Genomic DNA, 21884 nt, shown 5'->3' with positions numbered 1-21884 from the left:
AGTAGATCAAACAAGCAGGCCAACTGGTACACAGAAGATCTCTGAGACACCAAACAACATTGTAAACAGCTAACAAAGATATGGAGAGCCAGCTGTAACACCACCAACAGAACTACCTACATGCTGCACTCATATGTTATCACCAGCAAATTAGAGACACCAAGAAAAAAGGACTAGTAGACTGCATCAGACAGCTGCAAGGTGATGTTCAAGGATTTTGCCTCACACTCATCCATTGTCAATAACATTGCTGCCTCCCAACAACTCTGCAACAACCTATCCGACTTCTTCCACAGCAAAATCGCTTACATCTACAACACCTTTGCACACCAACCCATCCCAACAGAACCCATCACTAACCTACCCACCACCAACCAAGATGCCCATTTGACTGAATGGATAACTCTCACAAGAAATTAAACAGCAGCAATCATGCAGACCAACCACTCAGTTGCCCCAACGGACTGATGACCACACCACTTATACAACCTGGGAATATCAACAATCAGCACCACCCTGACCTCAACACCTCCATCACGTCCGTAACTTTCCAGATAAATGAAAAGTTGCAGAAATCAATGCCCTCCTCAGGAAGCCCACAGCTGACCCAAATCAACTGAGAACCTTCAAACCCTTCTCCTTGCTCCCCTTTCCAGATAAAATGATTGAGAAGGCCATTAACGAGCAACTCACAACCAACCTCAAACTTCACCATCTTCTAGACAGCACACAATCAGGGTTCAGATATAACCACAACACTAAACAACAACACTCACCACAGCCACCAATGACATTTGAAACATCTTGGATTAAGGGGAAACAGTAGCCCTCATCATGCTGGACCTCTCCACAGCTTTCAACACTATCACCCACAACACCCTTAGTAGATGATGTCACATGATTGGCATACAAATTGATCTGTTTTGCACTCACTTGAGGAACCTAAAGGGTCAGTCTGCCACCCTTCACATCAGAGACCAAGAAACTGATATTCTGTGTCCGACAGGGATCGTCGCTCAGCCTTGCTCTTTTCAACATTTACATGACAGAGCTCACCAATATCATAAGATCTCAAGACATTAACATCATCTCCTACACTCATGACACCCAACTCATTCTCTCTCTGATGGACAAAGCAAACATCAGCAGAACCATCTTCAATACCTACATGACCATGGTAGCAAACTGGATGCGAACCAACTGTCTTAAGCTCAACTCCAACAAGACAGAAATACTGGTCTTCAGCAACAAGACTATGCCTGGGCATTAAATTCTGCTCCGCATGTGAAATTTGTGGAGTTTTTCCCACTCCACACTCCACGTAGAGTGCAGAGTTCTGAAAAACCTTGCATAGTGGAGCAGAGCTTTGCCGCTCTCTGAGTGAGGAAAATTGCACGCTAGACCACCTATTGACGAAATTTCTAAATGTGGGTAGTCCTGGTAGGTCATTACCGTTCATGTTGCGATACCTGCCAATTAGGTTGAGGAAGCGGCCGCTTGAATAGAACATCTATTCGAGTGGCAGAAAGAAGCTGCACCCTCCTGCACTGTGCCCTCCTGCTTGTACCCTTTGCGCTGATTTTACGGCTCGGGACAAATTCCCAGGGCTAAAATTCAGCTTAAGCAGAGCAACTTACCTCACTCCACTGCTTATGGAACTCTGCAGAGTTTTTTCGGAACACATGGAACTCAGTGAACTCCGCCCAGGACTAACCAAGAGATTCTACATGGTGGTCATCAGAGCTAGGACCAACACCCACAGACCAGGCAAGAAATCTAGGGATCATCCTTTTTTTTAATAAAATGTTTTTATTGAAGTCCAAAAATGTCAATACATTAAATCCATTACAGCCAATACATCCATCCTGAAAAATGTACTTTGGGCAAACATAAAATTTCCACAATACCCTAAATAATACACAACACATTATGAAGTCAGGGACAAATACACAGAAACCCAAGAAGAGGCTTTTTAACCACATAAATAAGGTAATCTTCCCTCTCAGTCTCAGTCACAGTACCTAGCCCATATTTTCCCAAATTTCCTAAGACCCCCTACTCGTAGTGCATAAGTACGTTCACTTTTTCTAACTGCTTTCATTTTATGGGCCCATTCGAGGACAGAAGGGATCACAGCGGTGCGCCACCTTTGCAGTATAAGTGATCTGGCTACTGCAATTGCAATATGTAGAAATTTAACCAAGTGGTGAGAAAGGGAAAGGTCAGTGTTGTAACCAATAACGATTAACAAATCATTCACTGCTAATTGAGTGCCACATGCGATTTCCAAGTAACAAAAGATATCCTTCCAGAATTTCTGGATCATAGTGCATTGTAACATTATATGTGACCAATTGGCTAAAGGAAAATTGACACAACGAAAGCAGTGTGGTGGATGATTGGCATACATTTTTGACAAAGACAAAGGAGTTCGATAAAGTTGCCATTTGCTAAAGAAAAGCATCCTACGCCAATTCGCACCTCTAAGCGTGTTAAAATTAAGATTATTAATAGATGACGACAGATTCGCTGAGATTTCTAGGTCTTCACAATCCTTCCATTTTTTAATAGCCTTCTGCCCAAGATCTAGGGTCCTGACTGAGGCTAAGCGCTTTTTCCATGCCCTTGGTTTCCTCACAGAGGGATCTTCTAAGAGTTCGTTAGTTAGCTGATGTTGTTCGCTAATTTGAGAGACATCTAGCTCAACAAGGAATTTAAGGAAGATGTTATATGACCCCAAAAGAATAAAGTCATTGACTATTAAATGTGCCATTTCGATCATGGTCAGCAATTTTCCATTCCTCAGAAAGTCTCAAACCTTACAAAATTCTATCGACGGTCATTTTAGAGTGAGTTCTAAGGATTGTGTGATCCCTACTAAAGGTAAAATATCAGCTAGTAAAGTGGTTGAATTAATTACTGGAATAGAATATCTTTTATAAAGTGCCTGTCATTTTTAAAAAAAAACCAATGAAGGCATTTATGGCGAACCCGCTTACGGGATCAGAAAATAAACAATGGGGAATGGATTTGACTCTTCTTACACATTAATTCCATAAAGCAATTAATAAAAAAGTTTGACTGAGGAAGAGATTTAAATCTAGAAAAATACTGTGCAAAATAAGCGAAGTAATAATCCCTGAGGTTCGGGAGGGCTAAGCCTCCTTGATCCTGTTCTTCATATAAAGTGCTGAGTGCAATACGTGATGCTTTTTTTCCCCAAAGAAAAGATGTAAACATAGACTCTACTTGGGTGAAAAAGGCGCTTGACAAACAACAAGGAATAGTTGAAAACAAAAAATTAAACAAAGGAGGAACAGACATTTTAATCAAGGCGACCCGGCCCAAAATAGATAACGGCAAAGAGTTCCAGCGTGAAAACAAGGCCTGAATTTTCCGCAAAAGCAGAAGGAAATTAAGATGATATAAACGGAAACTCTTTGCAGAGAAATATACTCCAAGATATCTTTTAGGATGAGTGTTGGCACAAGCAAGGATATCAGGGTACGGATCCAAACCTGCACCACCACATTGTAAAATTTCGTTTTTTCTTTTATTGATTTGATACCCCCCAAGTGCCTTAAAGTCTTCAAATACCTGGAAGACTTTGGCCTGAACCTCTATTTCTGGTTTAATAATAAGCATGATATCATCGGCGCATAATTTCAATTTCGCCATAGATGGAATAGGGGGACGGATATCAGAGCAGTTTCTTATAGCTATCCCCAATGGTTCGATAAAAAAGGCGAGCAACCCGGTGACAGAGGGCACCCTTGCCTTGTGCACCGTTTTACTTTGACCCATCCGACCACCGAATTGTTAACAATTACATTAGCTTCCGCATTATTGTACAAATTATGAATCAGGGCTGTGATCTTAGAAGAGATACCAAAGTGATCTATAATCTTAAACAAGGTTTCTCAAATAACAATGTCAAAAGCCTTCTCGGCATCTAGCAGAAGGACTAATGCGGGTATCCTTTGACTCTCGAAATAATCTAACGCCTCCAATAGATAGTGTGTGTTAGATGCTAGTTGCCTCTCAGCGATAAAACCATTCTGGTCCAAATGTATCAATTGTGCCGCATGATGATTGAACCGGAGTTAAAACAATTTGGTAACTATTTTATAGTCAGAGTTTAGCAAATCGGGCGATAGGAGTTCGGATCCTCGCTGTTTTTGACTTTTTTTGGAAAGCTAACTATGTTTCCTTGTCTAAAGGACTCTGGTAGCTTAAAAATTCTCTCCTGGAATGCTGCGGGGATCAACAATAGTCCTGAAAAATTACAGTATCTTCTCTCGTTGAACCCCGGTGTGATCTGTATTCAAGAGACCTGGTGTATAGACAGAATAGGCGTGGGGAGGGACTACTTTGTTCTTGAGGTCGCAGCATCCCCTTCGAAGAGAGGGCATGCAAAAGGAGGAATTGCGTGCCTTCTCTCTAATAGAATAAAGTGGAATCAGAGTAACCTTTTTCAGGCGGTCTCCCTTAGTAGCTTTGGTAGTGGGGAAAATAAAAACCCACTGGTTATAATAAATGCTTATATCCCCCCTGAAGAACGTTACAATAGTGTATTAAAGAAGGTTTTTAATTTTATTAAAAAGATAAAGGAGACAATACTTACTCCTCAGGTGTTGTTAGTGGGGGATTTCAATTGCAGAGTCTCTAATTATAGCTTAGAGCTTTTTAGAAATAAATCTAAAGAGGAAGCTTTTTTGATTCCTCAAGCCCTTTTCCCCGATAAAATCAAAACTAATAAAAGAGGGAAAATACTGCTGGAAGAATTGTTTCTTATGGAGGGGCTAATAGTGAATGGTAGGCTCCCTTCTGATGTCCCAGCAAAAAATACCCATAAAGCCAGCACAAGTGAGTCCATTTTGGACTATGTAATCACAGACCACCGCTCCTTCTCTTTACTGAGAGATCTGGCGGTCTCAGAGAATATATTTAGTGATCATAGGTTGATAACTTTAACCCTTTCAATACACCCACCTAAATCTGACCCTTGGTCACTCAACGGTGATGTGGTCAATTTTCATAAGAAGTCGGGAAGATGTTTTTGGGACTTTAAAGCCAAAAAGGGTCTGGGATGTATCCTTAATAAAACTATGTTGGAATTAAATAATTGGAAAGGGTCTGAATTAATCCATTTTGAGGATTTCATGAAGAAGATCATCTTGGTTGGTAGAAAATCAAATTTGGCGCCAAAAAAGATCTTCCTCCCAAGATCGATTATTCTCCTCAATAAGGAAATAAATAAGTTAGTGCGGGAGCAATACCTGTGCAGATCTACTGAAAGACTCCATAAAATTGATCGTTTAAAAAGAAGGAGGTGTAGGATTAAGAAAAAGATAAAAAAAGAAAAAGAGGATTCCCTATGGATAAATCTACAGGAGGCAGTGGTCCATGACAAAGCTAGACAGTTTTGGTCTCTTATAGGGGAGGGTTGTGGTGCGAGAGTGGGTCCCCTCCCAACTCCTATTTCTGAATCGCTATAGGTCAATTATATCTCCACTTTATACGCTATGAATGGGCAGTTGGGGGAGCCTAGGGGCCTTAGTACTGAGCAGGATTCCCCAATAGAGTCCCCTTCAGAAAGAACTATTGAACAGGCGATTATGGACATACGTACCTCAGGAGCCATGGGGCCTGATGAACTCCCGATATCTGTCTTGAAACAGGAACCAGTGTTATGGAGCAAAATACTGTTTCCTGTTTTCAGATTTTGCTTCATTAAGAAAATTCTCCCCTCCTCTTGGAAAGGGAGCATACTGGTGCCACTGTTTAAAAAGGGCAATAGGGATATACCGATGAACTACCGTCAAATAGCCCTGCTTGACGCAATTGGAAAAGTTTTCACCAAATGTTTGTTATCCTTAATTAATGATTGGGTTGATGCGAACCACATTTTACCCCTAGAACAGACTGGCTTCCGCAAAGGGCACGGCACCCTAGATAACCTTACCGCACTTCAGATCATCTCTGATAAATACGTAAGGGTTCGTGGGGGATATGTGTACACGGCATTTATAGACTTCTCCACAGCGTTCGATAAAGTGGATCGCCCCCTGCTGTGGAGAAAGCTATCTGCCATGGGCATGCCCCCTCACTTGCTAGATCTGGTGCAGGTTTTACATACTGATACATGGTGTGGTGTTCTGCAAGGTGGAGAAAGGGGGTTATCACGTGTCATTCCATCAATTAATGGATTAAACCAAGGTTTTCTTCTTGCCCCATTGCTTTTTTCACTTTATACTGCTTTTATCTCCTCAAGTGATGGTTTAGCCCCGGTTGTAGGGGGAACCCATATTTCCTGCTTGTTATACGCAGATGATATTATATTACTGGATCTGACACCTAAAGGGTTGGCCAATCGTCTTCGTGCATTACATCTCTTTGCCGAAGCCCACTACTTGAGGATAAATGCAACAAAAAGCAAAATTATGTGTATTGCAGGGAGAAAAAAGTTAAAGTATAAGAACTTTGTTTGGACAGTTGGTGGCCATAAATTGGAGGTGGTAAAGACTTATGTCTTTTTAGGAAAAATCATTTCCAATAATTTGAGTGATAAGCCCCACACCGATAACAATACCCGCAAAGCTTTGTCTCAGGGAAAAGGCTTGAGTGCATTATACTCAGCCACGGGGAGAAGACATTTCAATTGCCTACTGGAAGTTTTTAGGGCAAAAATCCCTTCTTCCCTTTTGTATGGAATGGAATTGGTTGATTTAAGGCAATGGGATTTTTTACATTCTGTAGAAGGGAAAGTGTTAAGATCTATATCCTCGCTTAATACCGCTTGTTCAGCAGCTGCCTGCAGACTTGAATATGGCCTTCGCAGTACGTGGGTGCAGGGCCTAGCAGCTGTTGTACGGTGGGTTGCCAGTTTGGCTAGAGGAGAAATGGGTTCATTAAGAAATCTTATGAAGGTTGAACTGTTGGGTAGCTTAAAAGAGTACTCGCAAATTGTTAAAAATTTCAGAAAGGCGGCCGCCCTTCTCCAATTGGAAGAGAGCACACTATTTACTGTTTCCGCTGCACAGTTAAAATCACTCTTGAAAGCGGCATCTTGGGACAAGGAGGCTATTTATCTTAAGAAGGGAGCTAACCATCTTACTAACACGTATGTTAGGAAAGCTATGCAACCTTATGTCGCCTGGAATCTACCACATGGCATTCGGCGATTTTGGTTTCTTTTAAGACAGGATTTGTTGCCATTAAACAATCTATTGGCAAAGTGGTATGGTACTCCTGCAATCTGTAATTTTTGCAACTTGTCCACCCAGGATTGCTTGCACGATCTCTTCATATGCCCTGTATTGCGCCCATTTCGGCGTAAGTGGTTAAGATATGTATGTTTGCAATTGGGTATTTTAAATGCTAATTCTTTTTTACTTGCATTGTATAATCCCCCAAATGAAATTTTCTGTTTTAACATTTTTAACTTTTTTAAATGTTTTTTAGCTATTTATTGATGGCTTCTGTAGAAAGTGAATCTGATTACTCTATATTTTTGTAAACATTGTAGACGTCTTTATTGCATTGTATGGGTCTTGTATCATGTATGGTTTTTATGTGGATCTCCTCGGAGTTCCAAAACATAATAAAGAATTGAATTGACTCTGGTATTTCCCCCCCCTTCGAGCATAGAATTCGCCAAACAAAGGAAAGTGTCCGCCACTGAGCTAAAGTAGACTTTAAAAAATTCAGGCGGAAACCCATCCGGGCCACAGGCCTTCCCATTTGGAAGATTTTTAATAACGCCCTCCAGCTCTTCCATAGTGAAGGGGCTTGCCATAGAGAGTTTCTCAAAATCCGAAAAAGTGTTGGGGGGCGGTTGTTTTGCCAAAATTCTTTTAACAAGGTCATATCCACGATCTGGTGTTGACCATAGATGGACTCATAATGCCGTAGCATTATTTCCCCAATTTTAACTGCCTCTATGCATGAGGCAGTTGAGGGGCATTTCAGTGTCTTAATCTGATTTGAGGCGGCTTGCTCCCTAGCCTGCCAAGCTAAGAACCTGCCCGTAAAATTGCTTTCCTCATAAGATGTTTGGCGTTGTTGTTGAAAGGAGGCATCGCTCAGAGTGTAGTAATTAGCACTGAGAGCACGCTTAGCCTTATCCAACCGCCACTGATTAGAGACGGAGGGGTTACTTAAAAAAGCATAGTAGGACACTGGGATCTTCTGCTCCAAAATTCTCTTATCTTCCTTACATTTTTTAACATTTTCTGCATCTTTGCCAATAATTAACCCCCGAATGAAGACCTTAGGTGTGTCCCACAAAACACTCAAAGGTGCAGACTCAATATTTTGTGATAAAAACTCCTTAATCTCTATCCCCATAAAGTTCACCCAGTCCTCTTCATTCAAATATAGTCTATTCAACGACCACCGTTTAGGGGACGTAGTGCCGTTACCTAAAAATAGCTCAAGAACCAACAAGGCGTGATCAGAGAATCCGTTAGAATCCGTTATATAGGAATCTTTGCTGACTAAAACTCAACTTACGTCAAACCAAGAATAAAATCAATGCGCGATGAAGAACGAAATCTACCTGACCAGCAAGTATACACTATTTTGGTTGGAAAAGTCATAAGCCAAGGATCCTGAAGATTAGGGGTGGGCGGAATATGCGTAATCGAGTTACGCAAATCTCCGCGAAACGGTAACAATCTACACGAACACGCAAAAATTCCGCGAGCACGCGGAATTGCTTGTTCACGATGGTTTTTTGCTGTTCACAATCGCTGTTTGCGTGCTCAGGGTTAAGTATCTCACAAACATGCATTTTCAGAACGCGAACAAGCAAAAAATGTCACAAAGTCACGGAACGTAGATTTGTGGGCAATTTCGCATTCTCCGCTGAACCTGAAATTACCCAAATTCCATAAATTCCGAGAGGGGAACGGAATTAACACCCAGGCCTACTGAAGATCTAAGGTTGCTCTGTAATGTTGTAGAGTTCTCAAGGATTTAGGTTTCAACTGCTTTTTACCCTTCACTGAGGAATCTATTTTGGGGTTCATTAAGATGTTAAAATCGCCCCCCAGAACCAACTCCCCAGGATCCTGAAATAGGGACTGAAAAAGATCCTCATAGGGCTTATGATTATCCTCAACCAGGGCATAAATACTGACAAATGTTAACGGTCTCTTACTTTGTCTAAAGGAACAGGTAACCCAACACCAGCGCCCGTGGAGATCTATGTCAAAATTAGCAACCTCTGCTTGAAGTTTTTTTGCTTAAAAATATTGCTGTCCCTCTATGGGAGGCTGAGGACGAAGAAAATCCCCTATAGGCAGCCCAGGATCTGAACATCGAAAACTTGGGCAGTTTTACAGCTGACATATGAGTCTCTTGTAACAAAATCACTGCCGGATTTTCGATTTTAATCCATGATTCGATTGCCCGCATTTTCTTTTTGTTGATGAGACCGTAAAACATTAAGAGATATCACTTCAGCATTTCTTTACTAGCCATGGTTGAAACTAAAGCCAGTTATGAACCCCTTAAACATCCTACCAAGTGTCACACTAACAAAACAGGAGTATAAGACCTGAATGGAATCAAAATAACAAAAAAAGGACTTCATTTTTTCGCTCCTTATGCTCTCCACCTACCCCTTGTGACGCACCCCTGACCCCCACAGCAAAGATGTAAAAAAACAACCAATTGAATATATAGACAAGCAAGCATGCACAATAAGAAGGCAGTGTCTACTGTAATCAGATAGTAGCTAAACAGACATCATAGCCTTGAGTGGACCTACCAATGAGAGAAGCAACTGGTAAGCATTGCTCAACACACCTAACCCCCTGTGTCCCTGCCCGTATGGTTATCACAATAAATTGTCTCTCAAAATGTGGAACACCCCCCACCAACCACTGCCTCCGCCAGGGATTCTAAAATATGTTGAATATTAATAAAGCGTGCAAGCAAGCATATGTTAAAGGTCTAGGGATCATCCTTGATGACATGCTCAACATGATGGCTCAAGTCAATGCAGTGTGCACCCCCTGCTTCTGCATCCTACACAAGCTGTGAAAGATCTTCATTGGTTGCCTCAGAACACCAGACGGACCATCATGCAAGCACTCATCATCAGCAGGCTGGACTACTGCAACACTCTCTATGCCGGAATCTTCTACTCAGATTCCAGAACATGCAGAATGCAGCCACAAGATTCATATTCACCCACCCATGCTGCACCCACATCACACCTCAAAAACTTTCACTGGCTCCCCATTCACAGGTGCAGCCAATTGAAACTTTTGACACACACATGCAAAGCCCTACACAACAAAGGACCAGAATACCTAAATAGTTGCATACACTTTCACCAACCCACCAGACACATATGATCTGCCTCACTCTCACTTGCACAAACTGTAAGCATCTGGGGGCGCACACACAGGATGGCCACACAGTGGTGAGGCTCCTGCAGCCCGGACCATCCTAAACATAATTATCTGTACATATGCATGGATAAACTACATTCGTAGCACACTCCGTCCTCCCAATAGCAGTAGGGAGCTGCTGAGAGTTCTGACCGTTCCCGCAAGTGAAAACAGAGGAGGCAACCCTTATTGCAAGCCGTAAACTCGGAAGGATAGGAACAACTGAAGCTAGTGTGAACAACTCGAGGCTGGTGCCGCTAGTGTGAGCAAGGCAGTGACCGCATGTGGTGTGCCGGTTGAGAGACTTGGCAGTCCCTGCGCTTCATGTCAAGCTGCACCCTGGTTGCGCCCCTGTAGGTGTGCCGCCCAGGGCTGTAAAAAATCATTCACCATGGGATGGTGCAGTACATGAGCCTGCAGCACCGGGCCCCGTGGTGGAAGACCCTGACAATTCCCTGCCACTACGCAGCATCGAGGTGAGGTGGCACAGTTGCACAGCGCGACGCAGCAGTGTTTAAGCCTGCTATGCATTATTCTGGCGGAGACACACAATTAAAAAGCTACCCAAAGAGAGTCTGGGAGCTGCTTGTCTCCGGTCCAGGGAGGAACTGGCTTGGCAGTTCAGGCTGGACTGTTCCCATGAGGCACAGGCTCAAGACTGATATGCACATGGCCAGGTCTAAACTGGAGTGGCATGGTGAGCAAAAGAATGATGGATTTAACACAGATCTCTTGACTGGGGGTGAATGTTTTGATTTGTTCTGGAATACGTCCATAAAATGTGTGTCTTTTGCTTTCTCGCCCTAATTGTGCCTGGAATGCCCAGATGTGGGTCCCGAGCACCCTGTGCCACTGGAGTCAAGCTTTCCTGGCAGATGAGGGGTGAAACCCCGAAACTTGTCCTAGAATGCTGGTTTCCGGTCCAGGGAGGACCTGGCTTGGCAGTTCGTTCTGGACTGTTCCCATGAGGCACAGGGTCAAGACTGATTTGCATATGGCCAGGTCTAAACTGGGGTGGCATGGTGATCCAAGAATGATGGATTTAACTGGGATTTCTTGACTGGGGTTGAATGTTTTGATTTGTTCTGCATTTCGTTTCATCAATTGTGTGTCTTTCCCTCTCAGCCATGACATACCTGCAGTGCAAGAACTAAACACTCCACGCGGTAGGGACCGCATGCTGCACAGCAGCAGCAGGCGTCCAGGAAGCAGCAAGAGAAGGCTGATACTGTACATAGAATAATGTGACAGGACTTGAGCTCCTGGTGTCACTGTGCTGCTAATCACATCATACTTCTGACCCTGCTAACCTACTGACCATACTCATAGGTATATAACTCACTGGCACTCCCCTGCTGACCCAGCTGGAATAAAAACTAAAATAAAATAGAAAAGTCATGCACAGCAGCAATAATCGATCAGGCTGCTGTATAACTGCCTCGTGGCCTGAACGTCGCAAGCAGTACTCACCTCTTCAAATATCCCTTTACATCGTACCACTTGGGACAGTAATGAATAGGATAGAGCAACACACGCCCAAGGGGAGGGTATTGTCCCTACCAACCTGCTATACGGACTACCTAATAAATCTGCAATAAATCTAATAAATCTGCACATAATAAGGTACAACACAAAAAATGGGCAGAACAGACAGGAAGCAAGCTAAACTGCCCTTTGAAGCATGGAAAAACCCCCATCTGCAACAAGAGAAGGGTGATCGGACTGGGGATGACGCCCCCAGGAGAGCCTGGAGGAGGATAGGAAATCAATGCTCCTTGCTATGAAAAATAGCGTCACGTCCATAGAATCAATAATGGATACCATGTCTATGCGCATGGATACCATAGTGCATAAGATGAAAAAACACAAGCATAGAATAACAGAAGCGGAGATCAGGACCCCTCTGAGGCAGCAGGGCCCAACTATAACAAATGGATCGGTTGATGAAAGTGATTGCAGCAAAAAGCGAAGATTTGGAGGCATGCTCATGGTGCAATAATATATGTATTTTGGGAGTATCCAAGAGCACGAACATGGAGCGCATGGAGGATTATGTTGAACGTATGCTCACAGACGTGTTTGGTGCCGGGGCATTCCCTCCACAACTGGTAATAGAAAGAGCACACTGATCACTAGGACGGAGGCCTCCCCCGGTGCACAGCCCAGACCTATTATTGCAATACTCCTTTATTATCGTGATAGGGACACTGTTCCCCGACTTGCTAGAGAAAAAAGGAAACTCGAATACGACGGCATTGCGCTTACTTTCTAACCCGACTTTACCGTGGCAGTGCAGGATGCAAGGAGAAAGTTTGTACCTGTTAAAAGAAAGCTTCAACAAGCGCAGATTGACTATGCCGTGATGTAGCCACCATGCCTCAGAGTCACTCACCAGGGAAAACAACACTTTTTTACCAGCCCACAGCAGGTGGAAGACTTTCTGAAATGGAACCAATGGGAGGGGCCTAACATGATTCTGCCCAAACCCCTTCTCAGTCAACAACTCCAATGGCATAACAGGATTAAGTACAATGCAAATCTAACTGAGACGGATCAGACTTTACAGCGGATCCAATCACCGGTACCTCTACTGCATAACGGGACGAACAATGTGCAAAGGTGGCACCAAGTACAAAATAAGTCAGCACTTTCTTGCTGTGCTTTTCCTCATAATCCTCTGTCCCCCAATGCACAGCTGTTTTTTTTGTTATTACTGAATGAGTTCCTATGGTCTGGGCGCCTGCCCCCCCCTTATTTTTACCACTCCGTGGGACACATTGGGGATGAGAATAGTTGTGCGGCCCCCTGCCAACACCTCACATGGAGAACCCTAATTCCACCCAAAATTTGTGGTTTCTTTTTTTAGATTAAGCTGGTGTTTTTTCTGTTTTTTTTAAATGTTTACTCTGCTTTTATTCAAAGATCATGGAGGGAGGGATATCTGTCTCTAGCAAGTTGGGGATGTATGTGTGGGTGGGGGTTTGAGAAGGGATCAGCAGAAGCATATGAATGGTTTCCAATTCTTTAATAATAAACTGATTGTGTTCTGCATGTACTGTCATGCTACCACATGCACACACCATAATTCCCTTATGCGTGCATGACGAGATCAAAGCCACCTTCTAATATCGACCTCATGTCCTGGAATGTTCTTGGGCTGAAAAATCAGCTCAAATGTAAGCACATCCTCACTTATCTAGATAGGCACCAGAGTCACTTTGAGCTCCTACAGGTGAGACACCGCAACACCCCCAGCCTTTGTGACCCGATGGGCAAAATATTGCTGCTTTGCATCTTATTCCACCTACGCTAGAGGAACTGCAATGTTAATAAACAAAAAAAACCAGTTTGCTCTAGTAGGCTCCCAGCAAAACTTGCAGGGCCTGTACAGTATTATGTGGGGAAGATTACAATCCCATATGGTAACTATATTGAACGGCTATGGTCTTAATACTGACGACCCCCAGTTCTTGACCACACAAAAGGTGTTAAATATTGAATCCACCTACGTCCTTTGGGGAGGTGACTTTAACTCAGCATTGATGCCTCAGCTAGATAGGATGCATCCACATCCTAACCACTACAGTGCAGCTCAGGGTCAGCTACTGGGCATAATATCGGACAATCATCTTTTGGATGCTTGGAGGTACCATCACCCTACCACCTGAGAGGGCATAGATTATTCAGCAGTGCACTCCACATGGTCTAAATTAGATTACTGGATAATCTCTAGAGGAAAGGGGCATTGGGTGGAACGGGTTGATCATCCTGCACGCACTTATTTGGACCATTCCGCGGTAAGACTAGCACTAGCCCCTCCTGGAAATAAAACTTTGTACAGCAATTGGCAACATTGATGGAGCAAGGTTTCATACGTACAGAAACCTGCTTGTATTCAACTCTCTCGAAATAACTTATAATATATTAACCAACATGTTTTGTTTATTAAACATTTGCATTTCACGACAATTTTAGTATATAGGGGTAGCTTGATAATGTGCTTTTACTAACAGTAACTCAAATGCATTAGAAATGGCCGCTGCAACACGGGAATTTCACTGCGCATGCGTCTGCCACACTCACGTGGTGTGACATCTTTTCTGCTTTGGTGGGAAATCTTTGCTTCTGCGCACTAGTGCCAGAAATGGCCGCTTTAAATTCCACATGCTAACGCTTATGCTGCAGCTTGTACTAAGCTTGTTTGTCTTGCTTAACCATTAATGCAAAAGTTAAAATAAAGTAATGGGGTTAGAGTAGAGAGAAGTGGTATACAGTGCATTCATTTATTTTTGTATTCTAATATGTTTCTCATTGACTTTGTGGATAGCTCGTACTTTGGGCCTGAATACTGTCACATCCTCCATCTTGGGCGATGCTGCGCAAGCGCACTTTAACTACGAAATTGCTGAAGCATTGGCATTGAACAAGAGCCACTTTTCTTACCCACGATGTTCCTGGGAACCTGCTCATCTAACCTCTAGAGAGGAAGCTACAAAATACAATGTATTCAAAATGTGTACCAATATTGCTGGGTGGAATAAAAGTGCATGGGAAAATAAATTATGGGCGGTAACCGGAATCAATTGAAACCAATATTGAAATTACCTCATCTTAGTATGGTGTGATGACCTCTCCTCATTTTTCCAACCAATCTCTGAAGGGGAACACATAGATTTGAAACATTAAGAGGTGGTACATTGCCCTCGAAATGGTATAACTAGGGTAGGTTTGGATAGGGAAATTGTTTGACTTGACATTGAGAGAATTTGAAATAAAAAATCTAGAACAAGAGGCAGCGCCACTGAAGTGGATAGAAAAAGCGTCACTTCCAGACAAGATAACTGAATATAGAGATACAGCTGAGAGAGAATGTAAATACAGGAGCAAATACTATAAATCTCACATCTATGGGGATGGGAAAGACTGGGCAAAGCCATTGCTGACCTCATTCGAAAACCCGGATACTTTAACTATATCACTGAAATACAATTACCCAACGGTAACATTTGCAGAGATACCCCAGAGCTTTTACGAATTTTCACAACATACTATTTCACTTTGTACCCCACCACAACTGAAACAACCTCTTGACCTCCCCCCGTACCTAGAAGATATCGCATTGGGCTAGCTAGGACACACACAGAAAGAATTCTTGGCTGCAGCATTGGAAGAGGATGGGATACGAATGGTGATTATGCAAATAAAATTGGGATGAGATCCAGGTTCGATGGCGTTCCAATTGAATTCTACAAAACATATGTTGATATTTTAGTCCCCATTCTAAAAAAAAAAGTATTTGAGGAAGCCAACAAGGCTGGAATTTTGCTCTTAACTATGAGGGAAGCCACAATTACTTCTTTACTCAAACCTGGCAAGCTGGCAGAACAATGTGAGTCTTATAGACCACTCTCTTTAGTTGACTGTGACACCAAAATCTTGGCTAAGGTTTTATCTAATAGACTAAACCTTTTAATGGGAACCCTTGTACTACCAGATCAGGCCGGTTTATTCCATCATGTACAACGATCCATAATCTATGTACTCTCTTCTCGATAATACAGGATATAGATCCCGAAATAGCCGCAGTAGCAGTGTACTTGGATGCTACAAAAGCCATTGATTCTGTAGACTGTGATTACCTCCTGGGAATACTTAGGCACATGGGAATGCCCCCTAGTTTTATTAAATGGATAGAATTACTATATTATCAACGCCAGACTGCAGTTCTCATTAACGGATCATGCTCGTTACCATTTCCGATAACTCGTGGCAGGAGACATGGATGGCCATTATCCCCTCTTCTATTTTCGCTTGCAATTGAACCCTTGGTGGCTAAATTGAGCCAACCTCTCAAAGATTGGTCCTTTCGATGCCCCACTAGGCACATTTGTATATCCTTATACGCTGATGACGTTACGCTTTATCTTAGAGATCCAGAGAACAACTTAAATCCAATCCTGCATGAATGTATTACATTTGGGGAACACTCCGGTATACACATCACAAATATTCCCCCTCACAGATGCTGTTTCACAATATGTGTTAGACTGTCCGATACAATAGTTTCCCACTGAAGTTAAATACTTAGGTTTCAAGATTCCTAGAGACAAGACCGAACAAATGCGTATTAACTGCGGTACAACCTTAGATACACTGACTGACTCCATCACGCAATGGATAGCCACACCATTATCCACGGCAGGGCGGGTTTCACTCATAGAAATGGTGACACTACCCAAAATATTATACCTGTTTACCAATATCCCTACAACCCAGGGAGGGCATTCTTTGTGGCGTTAAATACACAACTTATCCGGCTAGCCTGTGGTGGTAAGCAATCCAGAATGAAATGGGAAGTAATTACTCTACCCTTTTCACAAGAAAGGTTCGAGGCACCCAACTTTTAATTGTATTACTACTGCGCACAAGCACACTATGCTACATATTGGTTTCACCAACCCCACCCATGCATGCCTCATTTGCCGGTTGAGTCGGCATATACAGACACAGTTCCCCTGACAGGAGTAATTGCGCCACATCCCAAAACCAGAGACACTGATCCTACTACGATGACATGCACCATGATGGCATGGCACAGATTGGCAGCAAAACTTGACACACCAATGCTATATTCGCCCCAGCTGCCCTTAGATATCACCCGGATTTAAAAGTAACTTACAAGCTGGCATGTAGACAAGTTTTGAAGAAACCCCAAATACACAACTGGGGAAATCTATATGACATTGGCATGTTTAGAACAAAGGAACAATTTTTCCATGAAGCAATACCCACACAATGAACTTATTTATGTATGTCAGACTTAGGCAAAGTGTTACGGCTGACACTCCAGCATTCCCACATGAACCACGGACTCTGCACCTCCTGCACATGATTTTGCAGTCAGAATCGCCACACGTAAGCTCCCTCATTTATCACATCACACAAACATCTCGTACCCCGTGCCACCTCAAGCCATTCATGCATTGGGAGAGGGAACGCAGAATAAACTTTTCAGACAAACAGTGGGAGTTTTGCTGCAGGCACACGGTGACCATAACTGCGAATAACAATCTGCATATGATACACTATAAATTCCTACCCTGCCTCTATTATAACTCAGTCAAAATGCACACATTCCAGCTTAGAGACAGTGATAAATGCAAACGGTGTGGAAGAAAATCAGCAGATTTCCTCCACCTGGCTTGGGAATGTCCTACCGTCAATGGTTATTGGCATTAGTAGGCAGATTTACAAGCCCCTTGCGACACTTTTGTGTTACTTTTTCCATGGTAATAGTGACGCAAAAGTGGCGCAAGGGGCATGTAAATTTGCCCTTAGGTATTCAAGGCAATGGCGCAAATGATTGGATCTACCCTACAGGTATCACTAGTCACTGCCATTTTAGAATACACAGAGGAAATAGTGCCTGTATATAAGGAATACGCAGCGCTGCATTTGTTAGTAGCAAAACGCAAGGTTGCCCATAGATGGGGAAGGGGGAGGGCTCTCAAATTCAGGAATGGTTTCAAGATCTAAAATTCTGACATCTACACACCTTGCCCAAGCACCTGGATACACTCTCAGGTGATTAGTATGCTATACAAATCAGCATGGAATAACATAAAATACCATAACATAACAAGAATACTTAGGAAGTAATGGTTGAGGCCTCTTTTAAAGAAGGTTATCAATGTGGTCTTTCTCATGTGTGCTGGGGAACATTCTAAATCTTGATTACATTACCAGAGAAAGAAACTTTCACTGTGTATGTGTTTTTTAATGTGGGTGTGTTGGAAATCGACAGGGCATGTCTTTTCAGGAGTCTGCTTTTGTTGCAGACTTGAAGTTTCTGAGATAGTAATGTATGGGTGATAAGATGTATTGGCTTGTAATTGAACAGTGTTCAAGGCAATGCAGCCTGACGAATCCAAGAACGAGTGTGGTTCACTTCAACTACACCCTATAACCAGTACCATGAATCCTGAACCTGCTGTGTGCAGTCATAGCCTATGTACAGCAGTCTCTGGGTAAAAGACAGGTGCAAGATGTAGCCTTCATCCACCTCCTGCACCCGGGCCCCATACCGACCAGCCTTCTAATCCCTGGATCTTGAATTGGATCCATAAATCCCAAATAACCTCGAGGATCTGCTGCATCCCTTATTTGGTTGTGATCAGCAGTGTCTCATTTGGGTTCCATGGTCAGATTGGTTTTAAGGACCGAGACTTCATTTTCATGACCCTTCCCATGTCTCACATCTTCCTACAGGTCAAAGTATGCTACTCTTAAATATGCCCCACACCATGTTAATTGAGTCTTTGGATAATAATAATAATAATAATAATAATAATAATCCACATTTGTAAAGCACACAATCACCCGTAAGGGTCTCTAGGCGCTGGGGGCCGTCGGGAAGTTTAAGCGAGCTATTGCCCAGAGTCACATGGTGCTGGGCTAATCTGCCGCCGGTGATCGAACCGTGATCCCCAGATTTCAGCGTCAGTCACCCTAGCTGCGGCGCCACACCTCTTCCACTGGATAGCAATGTGGTCTTTCTTACATGTGCTGGGGAGCATTCCAAATCTTGAGTACATTACCAGAGAAATTACCAGAGAAGGAACGTTTCAGTGTGGGTGTGTTTTTAATGTGGTTGTGTTCCCCATCAGCAGGGGATGTCTTTTCGGGACTCTGTTTTGCTGCAGAGTTGAAGTTTCTGAGATAGGCATATATGGGTGATAATATGTACTGCCTTGTCATTGAACAGAGTTCAGGGGGAAGCAGCCTGATGAATGCAAAAAGCGAGAACTCAGACCTTTTTGTTTGTATAGCCCATACAGGCAAATGCATGCAGGACTGACTTAAGAGACCCAGGCCATAGTGGTTTTTAGCAAATCTTTACCACTCATTACAGTTAGAAGGACATTTCTGTAACCAATGTCTAAGATCACTAGGCCTAGGACCACCATTGTGAGGTCCTATTTATGGAGAAACAGGCTTGAGTTTGCAGAGTAATATATTTGGCTTTTGACATTTCTGGTTATCTTATTGAAATGAAAGTTTAGAAACAGTGATTTATTTACTTAGAAGTCCACGGATTTATCAGAAATTACGATCTTGGATGATATGTCCATGGTTTTTAGTTAATTTTTTCAAATTATGGTCATCTCCTGACCTTCGTTAGGGACATGTGTGAGGCGTTCTGTCTTTTGTAGGCTCAGTTTGAGCGTTATGTTTTCATACTGGACTGTTTTTTCTTCTGAAATTAAGTTACATCTGGGTGTTGTTCAGGCAGTCAAACTTCAAACATGACTGAGTGTCACTTAGATGTTCGTGTAAACAGATTCCTTGTTTCATGAGTATGTCAATTCAATTCCAATTCAAAGAAGTCTTTATTTTGATATACATATCATAAAAGACTATACATATTTAAAAAAAAAGAAAAGACATAAACATTCCCTTCACATATGAGTGGCAGAACATCACTACCAGAAGATTGGATCCTCAAGTTAATCCATCCAATACACAATATTTTATCTAAAACAAAGTTAAAAACTCTGTAAAAATGTAATAAAAAAGACCGGGGCTAAAATACAATAAGCATCACAGAGTTGAATATACACAGAATATATATAAGTGTATTAAAACAGTTTTAGTTCGGGCATAACTTTCGCACCCGTATTACCCACATCCAATGTAAAAATTTGGCAAAAGCAATTACAGTAGTTTCTGAACACCAGTGGTACACCAGTGGTAATGCCCTTCAGCTCACAAATGGGCTTCAGCCACGTATGCCTATGATATTTATACTTTGGGCAGATAAACAAGATGTGTGCTATGCTTTCCGGCTGGGATGGAAAAAATGGGCAGCTTTTATTGGTTTTAGCATGCCATTTGCCGGTGAAAGAGTTGACGGGAAGCGTTCCCACCCTATATTGGTGGTACTGTTTCCTGTCTCCGGGTAGTGTGATAAAATCCCAGCACCCTTCATAAGCAATTTTTTGTTTTAGCTTCAGGAAGTTTCTTGTGAGCGATGGACTTATACAAGTTCTAAAACTTCTCATTGAAACCATCGACCAATATAACTCCCTAAAAGCCTTTCTATGTGGAAAAGTATTAACAGTAGGATTCTCCCACAGTGGACTCAAATCCATGGCAGTGTCAACTGCCCTGGCCTCTCTCAACCATGGAATTCTGTGGGTGCTATCAGCATCTCGGACTTCGAGGAAAGCCTGAGCGTACTGGGAGAGCTCGGGTGTGACCCACAGTCTCCTCCAGTAAGCCACAGGTCTAAAACGTGCCACATCCTCTAGTCGCTGGCATCCCAGATCGTAAATAAGGGGCAGTAGTGGCGTAGATGGTGGAAGGCCAACTAATCCCCTCACAAACTTGTTTTGAGAGCTTGTTAGTGGTACTATATTGCTAAACCCCCACAATTCTGCCCCGTAAAGAACTGATGTGCTAATTTTAGTACTATAGATTTTAAGCGTTGGGGCAATAGGTTTTGTAGCCGAGAGGCGAAGTTCCTTTATTAGGGCACCAGCTAGTTGTGCATGTTTAATAGCCAGCTGGCTGATATGAGGTTTCCAATCTAATTTGGAGCCCTGGGTTATGCCAAGATAGGAAAAGATTTGGGTCTGTTCTAGTATTACACCATTCATAGCCACCCTCCCTCTTACATGCTTGTACTTGTGCATGACCATAAACTTAGTCTTACTCACGTTGATGGTAAGACCAAAGTCCTTGCAGAACACTTCAAAACGCACTATAGCCTTCTGAAGGCCTTGCTGTGTTTTAGAAATTGACAGAGTGTCATCTGCAAACATTAGCAGAGGGATCAACTTGTCATCCAGTTTAGGAGCATCAGTAGGTTCTTAAAGTACTCGATAACCCTATAGATATACAGCGAGAAGAGTGTTGGTGCTAGTACACACCCTTGTCGTCCCCCTCTCGAAATGGGAAACCTATCCGTAACTTTTCCTTGTTGTCCCCAGCAGACTAGGGCAAAGTTTGCATCGTGAAGTTTGATTAAAAAGGCCAGTACATCCAGTGGCATACCTTGTTCAGCAAAGACACTCCACATCTTGGCACGCAGCACTAAATTGAAAGCCGACTTAAGGTCGACAAATGCCGCGAAAAGGGTGCCTCCTTTAAGGATTACCACCCGCCAGTAAATTAAAACAAATCTAAAAACCTGATCTATAGTGTTCGTATGTGTTCGGAAACCAGCCTGAAGAGGAGACAGAATATCCTCCTTCTCAATCCAGCCTTGGATCCTAGTCAATACGAGCCTAGCATTTACCTTCTGGATGCAATCAATCAAGCTTATTGGCCTGTAGTTGGCTGGGTCCGAGAGATCCCCTTTCTTGCATATCGGGATGATCTCTGCACCCTTCCATGAATCTGGTATGGGAGAGCCTTTTGCTATAGCATTGGCAAGGATTGAATATGGGACGCCCACACTCCCCTCTCATGTAAGAACAA

This window comes from Lissotriton helveticus, chromosome 9, assembly GCF_964261635.1.
Source record: "Lissotriton helveticus chromosome 9, aLisHel1.1, whole genome shotgun sequence".
In the NCBI taxonomy this organism is placed as follows: Eukaryota; Metazoa; Chordata; class Amphibia; order Caudata; family Salamandridae; genus Lissotriton; species Lissotriton helveticus.
The sequence above is the reverse complement of the archived record's forward strand: the minus strand, read 5'-3'. Positions refer to the sequence as shown.